This window comes from Centruroides vittatus, unplaced genomic scaffold (genome assembly GCF_030686945.1).
Source record: "Centruroides vittatus isolate TY-2023 unplaced genomic scaffold, ASM3068694v2 contig_301, whole genome shotgun sequence".
NCBI classification, from domain to species: domain Eukaryota; kingdom Metazoa; phylum Arthropoda; class Arachnida; order Scorpiones; family Buthidae; genus Centruroides; species Centruroides vittatus.
The window spans coordinates 2,552,579-2,569,485 of record NW_027121927.1 but is presented as its reverse complement, the minus strand read 5'-3'; the positions used below and the strand labels follow the sequence as shown (position 1 = coordinate 2,569,485).

Below are 16,907 nucleotides of genomic sequence, written 5' to 3'. Positions count from 1 at the left end.
AAAAATAGTTTTATTTTTCTTCCCAGTAATTCGACACGAGATTGGATCAAAAGCCCACTCTGTCCCTCGCCCTTTCCGAACTAATGTAAAGAATCTGACGTTATAAATAAACTGTATAATGCCTCTTGTGTAATCGAATTGTGAAAGTGAACCAGTCGATGACAGAAATGCCACTTTTCTATTTATCTTCCATTCAAAGAAAAAAAAGACTCCCTCTCCGTAGGTACCGACTAGTGACATTGTGTACAATTCACATGGCACGTCTCCTATTCTCGATTTATATAATATAATTTATAAAATAACATCTTGTAAATATTGATAAATAAAAATTTAGTTTATAAATTACGCGCTAGAGTCGGGAAGGAGTTTTTCTTCCCGATTTCTAAAATGTTTCTTTTATTCTCAATCAATGACGAAGACGGAAAAGAAACAGTTTAGAGTAAATATTAAGTATTAAAATCGTAAATTTGTCAAAGATCTCATCGCTAAAATCGCAACTAGAAAACTATCTCAAACATTCCAAATAAAATTTAAATAACTCGGAATCTAGTGGTTCAAAATGTGCAAATTATGTCCGGAAGTATAATATAATCGCCCTGCAACACTTAAAATCGACTTTAACTAACGTGTTCATTTTATATTGATATAATTCTCGATCATCTTTTAAAATTTATATTTAAATCAGTCGTTTATAAAATATTTTGGACCAAAATTCAAACCTTGTATAACTTAATGTACAGTACAATACACCTTAAGTGTAAATTAAGCCAAGTGGTATGAACTGTACAGCATAGTACATTCTAAGATCTGATAGAAAGAAAATTATATATATATATATATATATAATTAAAATTTTCTATCACACTATAGAATTAATCCCTAATGCCTAATGAGTTAATTTATGTTTTATGCCATTTTAAACAATTAAATGCTGAAAATTAATCTATCAAATTTATTCATTTCTTTCCATAAGCCTAGGTTCGGATCCCGTTCGTTGTTATATTTTGGGGGTGGTAAAAGGAGTTGCGCTCCATACGATTAAAATAAAACAAAAACTAAATTATTAATTGACATTATGGAGTATCTACTTTATTCTAAAAAAATCGAGGCAGGAGAAAGGAAGTTTTGATACACTACAGATAAGACAACTTTATCTTTCAACTACACTAAAATTATCATCCATCGTCGGTCCACATATAACTACTTAAAAATTCCGAAGGTGGACAACCACTACTGTAAACGGGCATTTGTTTGTGAAGGAGCACAGATCGGTGGTTATTATCAACGATTATCGCCCTCCTTTGTAGTAGAAACATTCATTTATCTAAATCCCAACACTCGTTATCTCTTCTCTCGTATTTAAACGAAACAAGGAACGGCAGCTGCGCTTCCTTTCCTATCCAAAACGAATTTCGAAATTAGGCCACATGATATTTATTATAATTTATAATATTTAATTCCTTTTTTCAAATAGATACGGTAAATAATACAAATATAATTATAAATATCTACGTCTATTACTCCCATTTGTTATTATTTCGACAAAATATTCCACAATATAAAATTCGCGTGACGTCAGTTTTGTGGTACTTTTAATTGTAATTTTATTCTATTAAATATATCGTTGTATAGATTAATATATGTACAGTACAATCAATAATAAACCCGATTAGTCTATACCATTAAGCCGCCATCTTGAATTAGTATTAACACAGGTGGCATGGCAAGAGATTTAATACTGTACGCGACTTAATAGTGTAAAAATAGTTAATTTAAATTCTACAAGCGATGAAAATTAAAGTTAAATTTGAGAAAATCGAGAGATAAATTTGTAATCTCATTTGTATAGATAATAAGTAATTTTTAATTACGAAATCGTTTTGGTTACACTTATGCAAACGAAAACGTTTTCACTTTTACGAAGAACTTTTGTAATTAGTGAGGAAATGAAATTAGTCTCCGATTCGTTAAAATTCGAAAAGGAAATCTATTTAGTTGTTGAGTTGACAAAAATCCCGCTTTTATAAATTGTATATTTAATGCCACTATCGGTTACTACGAACTGAATAATGTATGAGAAGAAACTGGTTTTAATTCGATTTAATTCAAAAAATGACTCACGTGAATGTTTATATGACTCTTATTTTTGAAATCATTCACGTGCTCTGCGTTTTATCTACTGTTAGATGTGCTGCCATCTTTTGATAAAACTTACAACTTTTTTTTAAACAATTATTTTATCTTCGAATATATTTGAACTCGATAAATGATTTGACATTTACTTTTATTTTGGATGTCAAATTTTAGGAAGAATTTAATCATTGCGATTTCTATTTATATTAATTCTACTTGGATATTTTTGCGAAAAACGATGCTCGATAAGTCATAAAACGTTCTAGGAAACATTCTTTACGAGATGAATAATTTATTCCCATGATATCCGGTTTCTGTGTTGTTTAAAATTTCGCAGAAAATTACCGGATGTATTAAAATTAAAAAAAGATGACTAATTTACGTATTATAGGTATCATCGGTCAGCTGCTTCGTTCTTTCGTTTTTTAATTCTATTTTTTAAATCCAGATGGCGTAAGATAAGAACGACAAGCATTTTGAAAATATTGTTCGAACGCTTGACGATAAAAATATTTCGGGTTTATTTATGAGCAAATAATATTGACCAATCAAGTTGTTCATTTTTTATTAAATTAAATAATTAAATTTACTGGAGTATTATCCAATAAATTTAATTCTTAAAAAAATAATACCTTTAAAAATGTAAGCGTCCATTCAAAAATTTAATAAGTTAATCTACTTTTTTAAAAATTATTTTCGTCTTGTATGCAGCAGAAGATCTTTTTCCCATACCCATCGTGGGTGCGACGAAACTCATAACGGAACTGCCAGGTGGTGAGGGACGAAACATGACATATTCGGTGACAAACTGTCCATAAAAAATTCCTAGGGAGTTGCTCACCTGGATTCGATTCTGGACTCCACAGCGGTAGACTGATGCGTTAACCGCTTCGGCCATCCATATTATATCAAAAGTTTGATTATATGATTAAAAACAGTTTTACAAGTACAAAATTCCGAAGAAATCTGAGTTTATTTTATAAAAGAATAAAATAAATCGACTGTAGACATAAGTGGATTTGTTGTTGTTTTGGCAAATTATCTTAGTAAGAAAATAAGTATACATACATACATACTATGGGGTAAATTTTACTCTGTAATTTCCTCCGAAACGAGTTTTTTAGAAAATAACAAGTTGAATACAAGCATACATTTTAAAATCGCAATAACAATTAGGATCGTTGAGTACGATCAGAAACTAATTTAAACAGAGCGAGTCACTTTTCAATGCATTAAAAATTACTGGTAATTATATATTAAAAATATTAATATTAAATTGTATAAATACAGGTATTTATTTTCAATAATTGATATTCGCATCGACAGATGGCGCTATGCCATAAAAGTTTTGGTTATTTACAGAAACAGAGTGTAGCAACATCCATTGGCTTAAAATCAAAATTTAATTATAGCTATTAAACTTTTAAATAAACATATAAATTAAGTCTTAAAAAATGGCGTCGTAATTTAAATATAAAGCTACGTCACGAATCGTCTCGAAAATCGCTTAGACATAATTTTCCAGATTTCTTAGTAAGGACGTTTTAAGAACAGTTTAAAAAACGGCTTAAAAATATCCAAAAATATTTTCGTGACTCGTTTCTTCCCAAATTAGAGGATGGTTTCTTAGTTAATGTCGTTGCAAAGAAATACATAAATCAGATAAAATTCTCGTGGAAAATTTTCGCTCGTGCCAAATTACTTCTAATAATCGGTTAACCTTTAAAAAAAGTGGGCTAAAGTAACTTTGAACTCCATCGGTTTCGGTCTTTTTTCCTTTATATAAAAGAATCGCCATTTATTTAAATGAGGCAACTCCATTTTCTTCGCGTTGTTGTTTTTGATAGCATTCGGGAAAATGTTTAAAATAACTCTCCAAAAGCTTTGGATGGCTTTAGGACAATGAAAAAATAAAAATAAAAACTAATTAGTTTAATTCGAAACACTCTTACCAGATGGCGCTAGCGACGAAAAACTCAACGACGGACCCCCTCGATCGTATTTTGTTTCTCGAGGGTTTGATAATGGAAGATTAAGTCTTATCTTCGTCGTATCCGTTACGTCGTAAGACTCAACAAAATCCGGTCGATGACGCATCCTTAACCAACGTTTTTGTTTGGTCGATAATAACTTCTGGCAGATAAATTAACCGCTTTTTATCCGGCGATTAACTTTTATCTTCCATCTTTCGCATTGTCTGTTAACCGTCGATCGCTTACTTTAATCGCCCCGACCAATAACCGGCTCCGTTACGCATCACGTGATCATAATGGTCTAGTTATTAATTCGAACGGGTGTTAATTACAACGATAGGCGGTTGCGATCGACGGCTTTAGAAATATCGACATTTACGACTCGTTAACGTTAGCATCTCGAGTGGAACCATAAAAACCTTTAAAGAAAGTAACACGGGAGCTAGGTTTTTAGTAAAAGGAGATATAAATCTGAATTTCCAAGCCTTTCCGGTTTTTAGGGCAGGATGCGAGCGACCACCTACGGTCCGGGAGTTGGCATCTTACGTCTTTAAAAATAAGAACGTGACAAAGAAATAGCGACCCACAAACCACAGTTTTGTCACTTATTAGCAGTTTTGTAGGGAGGTTTTTGCAATGTGCCACCAGTGCGAATGGTGGTTCCTTTGTGGCTGCGAAATAATCCGATCGGATCTCTGTAGGGTTTGCTGATATTATCAAGGAAATAATCATGATTTATTTATGAAGAATATCAGTCGGAGAAACAACGAGAAATAACCTGTTTGTCCAGCACAGCCCCAGGCAAAAGACAAGGTTAGAAACCCCGACGCTCCGCTTCGACGTTACACACCAACAACACAAGAAAAAACAAATAAAAAAAAACAATAAGGGGTAGACGCAAATCGCAACTGGAACAATTTTTTCAAAGAAAACAATGAGTCTGATGCGACGACCAGGTTATAATTAGTAACGAGAAAGTCGAGAAATAGGCCAAGGTGCGGCCGATCTTACGAGCATTTTTATTTGTCGTCCCGTCATCTAATCCCACAAAGGATGTCCAAAAATAATTTTTTCCCGAAAACACCTCCCTCCCGTCTTTCGCTTCTTCCTTTATTCGAAATCTTATTATTATTTTTTTCCCTTCCTTCACCCCGTGTAACGACGTGTTGCATTATAATCGTACAAATCGATTAATCGAGGACGGTAATAGTTTCGGGTCGTTTCTTCGAAAAACTTTTAAAAATGGTGACTCACGGTTCGTCCGACTCATTATCGGCCGGGTAGGGAAAGTGGGGAGAGGAGCTCGCACGTGCAAAGATATCTACACCTGCGCCGTATGACGTCATTCGAGGCGGAGAGCTACCCACGTGACCGGACGAGGCGGTCGACGACGGAAACGCGTTGCTGTTGTCAAGCGCTTCGATACTTTCCCCTTTTCGAAAACAAACACACGCGCGGTTTGACAGAAAAATGGCGTCAAATATCAGTCTTTTGATCGAATCCCCCGTAAAATGTTTAAATCTAGAAAATTTTCTCGGTGCGTCGAAAGGATAAAGCGTAGAAAGAAACCGCTCTCGAGCAATTTTTTTCAATAAAGGGGGGTTTGTTTTGACTTTTCCAGAAGAGTTTATATAGGAAAAGCAGTATAAGGAGGGTGCGCCTGTATTATTAATTAGTTTTTAAAAACTTCCGGAAGACGATATTAGTTTGGAATTCGCTGTATCGATCGGCCAAGATTTTCTAAATTCTCGATCGTGAGAAACGATCGTTCGTACGTCTGTCGGTAGGAAGAGTAAATATTTAAAGAAAAACGCGCGAGTAATTGTAATGTAAACGTTGGAACAGAAGTGGGTATGCGTCGGTGGCGAGTCGACTACGTAAATAGACCGTTTACGTTTGAAGTCGGGCTATTAAAAGCATTAAAAGTAGTCGGGTGGCGGAGGGGTTATTAATAAGTTCGGGGTTGGAAGTAGCCCGCAGACAGAACCACGCGATTACTATGATTTCTACCATTGTATGTAAAACTTCGATTGTCTTCCGATAGGGGCCAACCCTGGGAATTTTCGACTTCGCAGCCGCCAATTATACGACACTAATTTTTTTTATCTCTTACCCCCACGGGATTTCCTTTCTTTTTTTAGTCCCCTTTTTTGTCTCGGATGCAGAGAAACTCTTTCCTTCTTTTCATAACTTTCGTGGAAAGTGGGCAAAGACCCGTTTTACGTCATTATTATTTATTTTCGTCCCTTCGAATTTTAGGAAATCCGGAGTTTTATTTCTTTAATTCATCCCTCCGCCTTCTACCAAACACCCGAAAACACATTTAATACTCCACTTTTTTTCAAGTTAATTGTATAGTAATTAATTTTAATAACATTTTAGTGTTTTTTTTCTCCCCTCCATAAAACTGGAGCGGATATTTAAGGGCGTTCGAATTTAATGACGTCATTAATTCGTTCGAACGTAACCGAAACGTCATCGATATCGTTTGAGTCGAGTGATGTCGCTCAGTGCCATCGTTTCGAATTTTCTAAATTCCATTTACATGTTTACCGTTGTTAATTTTTTCATTTTTGGATCTCGAGACGATTTTAATCGATATATTTTGAAAAATTACTTTATTAATTCGATTAGGACTTTATTGGGATTAAGTGTCATTTTTGTTGTCGTCGGAGGTAGAATTTTCATCAATCAAGTTATTATGCCCTTTGGCCTTTTTCATTGTTTTTTGGTCGTTTAAAATGGAATCGATATTCGTGACTCGAAACCGCATTAACAGTCGTTTAGCTCTAGTTTTACGGTTTGCAATTGGTTTTCTTTTTTGGAAGTGTCCGATTTTTATTCGATTTAATTTATATTTCAATTGATCGTAATCGTGTTGTGTTTAACTGTACTTTACAATGCGTAATGTGGGGTGAGGAGTGAAGATACTCTAGAGTTGTCCCAAGAAACAAATTTACTGAAAAGTTCGACGCAAAAATGCGTAGCTGAGTGTATAGAATTTGCTACTATTCTTTTAAGAATGGAGCATTTTACATGGATGCTATGAGTTTCAGATTCGCAAGAAATCAACTCTTTTTCTTGGAGATTTCTTTTATCTTCCCCAGAAAAAGGCTGGGAAACGTGTTCAGAAAAGTGTCCTTAAAGATATTTCGAATAAAATTATAAACGAAAATGTGCAATTAATAAAAGAAAAGAAGTAAATTAGAGTGGAGAAAATGGCGGACAATACGAGCCTTATTAGCGAAGCGACAAAAGCAAAGCATCGATTTAAAGAAGTGAATTTCGGGACTTAATTAATATTCAAAGGGTATAAACAACGTGACCGGTCGAAACGAAGCAATTAAAGTGGCGATTTTGTGGTCCGGATGCCGGATACTCGGAGCGAGACGTAACAAAACAAAAGAGTCTTTTCTTCTCGACCGAAACCATTTTGTGCGGTTTATTTAGATTCGAGAGAAAAGACATTCCCGACGTTCCATCCACTCGCGGGGACGCTGCAATCGTTACATACCACGCATACCACTTTCTGCTCGCTCGTCATACGACCGATTCGTGCACGTGCAAATACGCCAACCTCATTAATGGAACGGACCGGATCTCCGTAGGGATATAAAAATGATGTCGAATAATTGCTGCGGGCGGGAAATGCCGTTTTCTAAATAAGAGGAGAGACGTTTTCCGGCCGGGACTCGTGACGTCACGTGCCATATTTCGCACCACCCAAAATTTCGGATTCGGACGAAGGTTTTTTGGGCCATTGGATTTCGGGCTTGTCGCCGATCGCTTCGAATGCAAATCGCGATTAAAACGTTTAATAAGTCGAAGCGACGTTTTCTCGGATAATATCTTCCGAGACTGGCACCGACGCCATCTTGTTTTCTTTTTCTCTCTCTTCGAAAAATATCCAAAATTTGAGCCACGAACTTTAGTCATCGATTAATTCGGTCGCCATTTAATCGAATTACACGTTACGTATCGAAAGTCGCGCTCCGCTGACACAAAACGGAATCATTCGCCATTCTTTTAATATCTACTCTTGTTTTTTACGCTTTGAATTACGCACATAATACAGTATTGTGCCGAAAAGACATAAAAGGATTAAAATATATCAAAAATTTCTCGAATTCTTCGCACTATAACAATCGTCTCCTCTCTATTTAAGTTACAAGATCTCTTACTTCGACTTTCCTAAAAAACGTTTCCGGATTCAATTTATCTCGATATAATGCACTCGGCCAATGGTAATGCCAATTAAAATTACATCTGCACCATTCAGAATTTACAAGAAATGACGATTGCAAAGGGAGCTACGTAGATCTTACGCAATGTAGACTAGTGTGCAGTACAGTACGTCGAGAGCGAGAAGTTGACGACATACTACAAGATTAGGTGTATCTATTGTTATTATTTTCGCAAAAACAAGTTTTTAACAAATTTGTAAAGATTTTATTACTAAGATAAATTATGTAAATAAAGGTAAAATGCTCGATTAGAAAAGTTGCGTTCTATTTGCATCGTGCGTCGTGTAGGTTGGTCGTCGTTTAATTGAACGATACCCGAAGAAGAGTAAGAGAATATCCAGTTTATAACTCGAGTCGCATTAATTATTGCTCGGAAACATGATTCTCTTCTATCTAGAGACCGCGGAAACCCGGAAAAACGTTCGACATTTTTTTTTGTTTTGAATATATCGACGGAATTAACATTAAACCGGCGTCTTCGTAATAAAGGATCGGTTGACGTCCGGAAACTCCGTACTTTTTAGCGTAAAAATTCATTATTTCGCATTGTTTTTTGATAGCATGCGACGACGTTATAGTAGAGTCGCGAAGTAACGCGTTTCGCGCAAACTATACGCCAAAGTTAGCTCTTAGAATTGAGCGTCGTCGCTAGGGGTTAACTTTGGAAACACGGAACATGCAGGAAAAAGAGCCTACTTAGAGGAGACGAACAAGAGAGAAAGAGAAAGAGAGAGTGATAGTTTGGACGGGAGAGTAAAAAAAAAGAAAACAATGAAATAAAAATAAAAAAAAGTCAAACGATAGCGAGATACGGGCGAGGACCGGTTTAGAATGTCGGGACGTTAGAGGTCACGCACCGATACACCTGCGTTAGAAAGGCGTCGTAGCAGCGGGTCAGCCGTGGCGACACGGTGGACGGTGGCGAGAGTGGTGCGCGTACCCGCTCGGGAGGTGTCGACTCGACGCGAATATAATTATTTATCATGATATCTACGGATAGTGCGGTCGACGGATGCGATCTGGCCAATATGGAGCGCCTGTACTTCGCACGCGCTTATAAACTATCCTCACCCACAGGTAAGACGCCACGTTATTCCGAGCAGAAAGATAGTAAGGGAGGGTTTTAAACTCGACAGCTGCCGGTATCGTTCGACAAGTGTGTTTCGGTCCCCCCACGGGCTCACAATACGTTGCCAGGTGCGAGGAGGGAAATAGCCGAAGGGAGACTCTCTCGGTTTTTTACGTCAGGAATGCATCCGGAGGGGAGACGGAAATAGTCGGAAAGTCCTTTCGTAAAAAAAATCTCCATTGGTAAACAAACGAAGTGGGAGCGTTTGCCGGGCGATTAATTTTTAATTAGGAGTCTCAACGACCGTTACAAAATCGAGATAATGCGGATAATTAATCGATAGTTTTAGCGTTATCGATCGTCGATCGGAAAGAATTTTTCGATCCTTTTACGTAAGAAGAAGATCGAGTAAACATTCGTGCCGTTTAGTTCCGCGGAATCTCGTAAAATATGCAAACTTACGTCACGAATTAAATTTTCGTCGCGTGCAAATTCTCTTTTGTGCGCGAGCGTCCTCTTGTGGATCTTTTTAAAAAAGGGACCTCCAAATCCCATTTTGCATAAGTCCACTCCGACCAGACGACACTTCTTATATTTTCCGGATTGAATTTTTAAGTTGTTTTTATTCCTCGTAATTCGTTTAGGATAACATTGTTTATCGACGCGGGCGCGTGGAATATTCTCTAGTCCGAAAAAAATAAATAAACGGTTTCCCCGGTGACGTCGAGTTTCGTCACTTCCCGCGGTGACGTCAGTTCCCGTCTGTCAGACAAACCGTTAACAGAGGGACGTTAATGGCCTCGGCGCGGGGAGGGAGAAGCGACTTTCGGGGTCTTCCTGCGTTAGGAAGGGATTCGAGAAGCGGTAACACAATACGTCCCGGCGGCAGCTGTCCCGTATTCGACGGCCACGCGTTCAACAAGTTCCGCGGGGTCGAAGGTTAGCCATGCGGATTCCGGGGCCGAGGGCCGCGCCGCGTGGCGCGGCACGTATAGCGCCGTCGACGGGCGGCCGAGGGTAGTAAGCGTCGGAGAAAGGAGCCCGATGAGTCCAGGGGGCGTCGGCCCGACCGAGAACGGTTCGGAAGGTCGAGCGGGCCGAAAAAAGGCGCGCGGACGGAACGGGGTGGATTTCCGTCGGCCCCGACCACTTCCACCAATGGCGTGAGGCAACCGGGGGCACGCGCCAGGTAGCTAGCGGACGTGACGTGTAAGTTCTCCCCACCCATGCGCGGCGGGGATGCGCGACGGCTACCTACGTTGTAGAGATTCTTTGTGTCATAGTTTACATACCAAGAAGCAGACCGAGGGGGATATTCGCCGGAGAAAACCGTCCAAAATAGGGTCGAATCGGACCGAATATCGTGTCACGTTCTGAGGGTGAGTGAGTTTCGGTGTCGGCGCGACGTCGGAGGCGTTTGGACGTCGATCCTCCTCCGAAAAACGGCCGAGAATGGAAGCAATGCCGCCAGATATGCCTCGAATCGCGCGCATAGTTGGCGTGTTTCGGCACTCGCTTCCGCGCGGGACGCTTTCGGACGCGGGCCGTTTCCGGGCCGGAAGCGGGTCTCGGAGGCCAGTCCGGGGGCCCACCGGCGCCCCGTCGGGCCCTTCCTTTGGTCGGGCTCCGGCTCGACTCGGGGCCAACCTCGGGCCCGGTGGTCTCGGGGTCCGACCGCCGGACGGTCCCGGCCGGACCACGCGCCCCGTCGTCCGGTACCGGCCGACGGCGCGTCGGCTGGCCACTCGCTTCCGATGACCAGGTGTCGCGCGCCGGCGTCGCTTAGCAACCGGCTGTTTACGTTTTCGATCGAACGCCACTTTTGCCTAGCGACGCCGGCCATCCGACCTCCCCCCGGCCGGAGTTCTTTGTTCGCGCATAGTTGCAATAGTTTGGGTCGTCGTCGCGTCCGCCATCTTGGACACTTGTTGTCGCGCTTCGGGCTTCGCGTTCGGGTCGTTTCTGTTGGCCGCGCCCGCTACCTTTCCGCCGATTCGCCATTTTCTTCGTCTCCTGGCTTCTGGGGTGGCCTTTTCCAAGGGAGAGGGGCCTGCGTCGACCACGGGACGCTTCTCCAACGCCTCCCAGTCGCTAAATCGAGGAAGAGAGCAACATTTCGGACGTAGGAAATTGGTTCCCTTCTGTAGACAGGGACGTTGGATCCGTCGGCAGAATAAATACGACCCCGGACTGAAAAATCGGCCGCGGAACAGGAGAATGCATTCTATATAATAATTTTTTTTTTTGGTCCCGAACCGGTACCTCGAAGAAAGAGCCTCGTCCCGCAGTCGAGCCACGCTAATTTCGGGTCTTGCCGAGTCAGCAACAGAAACGCTTTTTCTCTTTCCTCGTCTCGGGTACAAAAATAATTTCCCGGCAACTTCGAACGTGGATCTTCACAATTAGCGTTTGGCGTTTTTAATTGACGTCGACCTCTTTATCGATTCTCTCCCCCGCTAATTGTCGCCTCGATTGTTTACGTTTCCGAGCCTATCGATTACGTAAATGTTTCGTTTTTCGATTCCGCGCGAAGGACAGAACGTGCCATTGGACGCTTTTGAAAATTTGAAAGTCAGACATCCAATGGGGCGACTCGACACGAAATCGCCCGGCCAACATCTGCCGGCTATCGGCTTTCGAAGTTAATGCGAGACGCGAGACATTTCCACGTTCGACGCGACCCGAGCGCGGCATCTGCCGGAGGTCGAACCACTCCGAAAAGTATATATTTTTTTCTCCCCTTGCTCTTTTTTTTTTGTTCCGTGCAGTTTAGAGTTACGCGCTTTAAACGAGCGCGTCGCAACGGCCAAAGTTTGGTCTCGAGCCGTGACGTATTCATCCCTTACAGCGCCAACGACCGTTCGCCAGTTCGGTTTACTTCTATTCCCCGCATCGCGTCGCCCCTCGTTCTCCAAAAAGTGTTATTATTCGCCAAATAAACTGCACTAAGTTCATCTATTCTTCGGTTTCTCCGTTTTTCCTTTTCGTGTCGGTCCCTCCTCTGCGATTAAGTTTGACACCGTCTCCCGTCCGCATCCAAAAATCTGTTTTCGGGACCGGGAAAGCCTATTTGGAGTCGCGCGATTCGAAGCCAACTCGTTTGATTGACAAAAAAAGAACAGACGGCGTCCATTTTGGTATAGGGTTAGTAGGTTGGCGCGATGGAGGAACGACTGGTCTGGACCCCGAGTAACAGAATTCTGGGGGGACCGGCGGGACGTTCCCTGCCCTCCACTTCCGGCGGGAGCGCCCGAAACCGAACTGGGTGCGATTTACACTTTTTTTGTCGGCTTCGAGCGGGAGGAGGGAAAAAACGTAACGAAAGCCAATTTCTAAGAAATCGCCCGCGGATTCGATACCACGAAACGTCTGTGTAGTCATAGCAACCGGTGGCTTAGGGGGTGTTCGTTGGTTCCGACGGAAACTCCGACTCGTAAACACCGTTCGTAGCGTTCCTCCGACAATTATTATCGTTTCGTGGGCTGTAGTTTAGTTAACGAAAGTGGACGCAATTAACCGTTATTTTACGCTCGATCGAGGAAGTAGGTCAGTGACGGGACTTAACGAAACAGACGAAGTTCGACCCTCCTTATTTATAGTACGTCGTCTTAGTAACGCGGTCGCGTTTTTTTCTTTCTTTCTTTCTCGTCTTCTCCCTCCTCTCTTCGCACTATAAATATTAGTCTCGACCTTAGTCGCTGTTGCCAAATCTAACGCCGCGTGCGAACCTCCATTTTGTTAATCTAGGTGGTTTGGAGCCCCGAAGGCCTTTCCCAAGAGCGTTGCCATTGGTCGACGCGACGGGGAGGAAAAAGAAACGCGTTCTGAAATTGCCCGCGGCTCAATCCACTTGTATTGTTTCGCGGCGTTTTTTTCCTTTTTTGACGTCGGAAAGTCGCATTCGAATCGGACTTGGATGCGGGAATCGCGACTCGGCCCGATAAACATCAGCCATTAACCGGGTGACGTCATCGGCCGTTCGTGTACCTGAATGACGTAACCGGAACGGGCGGTGCTACGGACCGGGTCGCGCCGCGAGCTCGAAACGGCACGACGTCATCGCCACCTGTCGTAACGGTAAACGCCCGATTCGCCGAGTTTGAGCCCCCTGCGACCTTCGACCCGGTGGGTGTTCCTTTGGACCACGATTTCCGCGGTCTTCTACTTTCCAACGTCGTCGTCCGTTTTTTTCCACTACTTAAACAATAACACTGGAGCGGTGACGTCGAACGCGAGGTTTCCGCGAAACGGCGTCGGCTTAGAGACCACGTGATCGCTTTACCGAACCAAAAATAAACGCCCATTTTGATTGCTTCGCCGGCTATTTATAGTGACGCGCGCTGCCGATTGCGCCAATTAAGCCAAACTTTTCGTCGAAAAATGAACCTGTTCCGTCCGAAGATACGGACAAAAAACTTCGCGACTCCCCCGCGATTTCGAAAAGAGAAGGGGATGGCCGAATTATACGCCCGGGCGGAGGGAAGGGAACAGTTTTTTGCGTCGTGACGTCACCGTCGTCGGTCAAAGGGGGGACGAAGTTAGAAAGTAGTCTCGGAAAGTCGGGCCAGATCCGGGTAGTAAGGCGACCCTCTCCGATGACTGTCGTGACGTCAGCGGGGTAGCGTGTTTTTTCGGAGGTCGAGCTCCCGAGAGGGGGCAATGGTCGTCTGAACGGGCGCGTTTCGCCCACGCGTATTCTTCCTATCTCGCCGAAGAAGAGTTAAATTAAAGAAAGTAACGGGAGGCGAGGACTTTTCTGACGGCGACGTCGGGTTCGTCTTGTCGATTTGTTTGCTCGGAAGATCGGACAGAAATAACGTCTTTGGTTCGATTTCCGTTCGTTTGTTCCCCTCATAGACTTCCGGTTTTGCTCTTTTGTCCGCCCTTCTCGTTCTTACCCTCCCGTTTCCGGCCGGGACTTTCACTCGATCCTCTTCTAAATCGGGTTTGTAACCGGTTGTCGGAACGAACGAAGGAGCCACTACTACGAAGACGACGACCATCTCGACCCCCCTCTTATTATTATTATTATTGTCCCGAAGCCGGACGAAGGACGGCGACATTCGGAAAGGGGAGGTGGGCGAGATGGTCACCTCTCGACGAGTGGAAAGTTCGTCTTTGAACTTCGAACTGCGACCGTCGACCCACCGCCACGCAGTTTACCAGGAAAGTTTGTCGAAAATTATCGTCACAAAGCGATTGTGTTTTAGTGTATCGTTACGTGTTTTGTAAACGGACGAGGTTTATTTGTAAACACGTATCGGTTTCGTCCCTGTTTTCGTAACAATAAACGAAGCTCGGATATAACAGACACGAGTCTCGATTAGTCGGCGGTTTTTAGGTATTGGAAGAGTTTCGAGGGGAACGACGTATCGAGCGAGATTCCCGGATTAGTTTCGAGCAAACGAAACGGACAGAAGTCGAAACACAAACATAATTGTTTTTAGACGAATTCGAAAAATCACGTTTAAGAGGAAAATCGTCGGGTGACGACGATAAAACCGGATCCAGATAGGCCTATTGATAAAACGGATTCATCGAGTCGGTACCACATCCTTCTACTTTAAGCAACTCAGCGTGACGTAATCGTATTTTTGTTTGTTGTTTTGTTTTGATACCGATAAAAAGAAAGAAAAAAAAAACAGTCGGAAAAATATATCCCTAGGCTAAAATCCGACCCGTCTACTTTAAGAATGTGCCAGAAATTAGAACAAAGAAGTTTGTCGATGCGAAATGTAATAGCGCATTATTTGTTATTTCCAGGTGCCATTCTCGATCAAATCGGAAAACAGCCCGAACGAATGAGCGCTCTGTCCATTTTCAAACTTCCTAGGGTCTGTGCTTAATCTAAGACTAAACGTCGCATCGAACGGGGGTAAACTTCGCTCGTATCTTAAGCCATTCGAATGGGAATTTCGGTTCCAGTATCGGAAATTTGGAAGGTTACGTTTAACAATGGGATTTGTCGGTGTCGTAACCAAGTTTATCGTTTCGGATCCGTCGAATTTCTTGCGATATCTTCGAATATTTTCGGTTGCTCAATTCCCGAAAACTACGAGGAATCGAGGGGGGAACGTTTCGAAATTCGGGGATAGTCCCGTTTGTTTGTTTTTGCCACCGAGTCGGGCAGTAACTTTTGTATTTCGTATTACCCGGGGGGATCGAATCCGGTAGATCGCGTCGGAAAAAGCGCGTCGTCCGCGCCGGTCGCCGCCCGATACGATAATTTCTCTACGGACGACAGGTGGGGCGCGATAAAATTACGGTCGACGACTGTATAATTTCGGCGGAGACAAGTTTATAAATTCGGGTCGCCGGTCACGCTCGGCTACCCCAATCACGTGATCACGCGCGGCTAAATATCCCTCTTTCGGCCGACTAATCCCCGGCTCCGCCGTTAACGACGACGCGCGCTTCCATTGTTTTGTCAGTCGTCTTTGGTCCCCCTAATGGTCGATTCTGTGGCACTTCCTCCCCCGGAGGAGGTGGTTATTATCTCGACGTATAATTAATAACACAATGGGTTGGGTAAAACAATGGCGAAGTTTTTTTCGGGTCGGTCGTCAAAAAAATTCGTTTCCGAAACGGGATCGGGAGGGTGGACCGGGACGGTTATCAATCCGTTAGACGTTTTATATCGGTCGGAGATGACGCGTTCTTCCCTCGTTTCCTCCGGATAACGACTAAATTAGTCTATTCGATAAAAAACTTAACCGCCATTTCCCGTGTGTGTTCCGTCGTCGGTTTCTAGGTTATCGTTACCGCGTTACGTTCGGTAACGCCGAGAATCTCGCGCCACTTTAAGCCAGATTAAACCTTTCCCTCGTCTACTTCCACTTATTTTAATGGCAACTCGAATTTCACAGTCCTTGCCATTCTTACACTCTACAAACTGGCGCGGTTCAACTTGGTGTTAACCGGGTGACCGTGGGGGGTGGACGTCCTTCCGTACTTTACTCCGCGACGGCGCGCTCGTGGCTAAGGCAGATTTCCGTTGTTTTTTTTTTTTGGAAATTTTAGGCACGTTACGTTAGACCAAACAGGAATGTTTGATGGTTACTAAACACGATTTGGCGATTGCGGAAACGTTTGAAAGTTTGGCGCCACGGGGAGCGAGAAAATTAGCGAACGTTTCAAATTTAACAAAGGTGTGAAATGGAGCGACCTCTGTAGGAGGAAAGGTAACTCGATTGTTGAATATAAAAATGGACCGACAAAGAAATCAGCCACTGTTTAATTCAGTGTTTAAATCATTCGAACTTCTAGATCTTCATAGGATAAATCCTAAGAAATTCGAAATGTGATGGGCGGTTTTTCTTCTAAAACTGCTGAAATGTTTCGAATAAGAAGTGACACACACACACGAAAAAAAGAATCATTTCTAACCCTTTCTCTACCTTTTCCGGAAACATTCTATAAAAATTTCACCCGCACTTTTTGGGATCTTCGTTAATAAAGGCTTTAGATAGGTAGAAGGGCGAAACGCGG

General features: G+C 42.5%; 1 long non-coding RNA gene across 1 annotated transcript; it reads right to left on the bottom strand.

Moving 5' to 3' along the window:
* Positions 1-1,060: 1,060 nt before the first annotated feature.
* On the bottom strand, positions 1,061-5,310 carry LOC136972804 (uncharacterized). The gene is made up of 2 exons (XR_010880396.1): positions 4,086-5,310; positions 1,061-1,396 (listed from the first exon to the last, which is right to left on the bottom strand). It is a non-coding gene; the product is annotated as an uncharacterized lncRNA (long non-coding RNA).
* Positions 5,311-16,907: the final 11,597 nt, after the last annotated feature.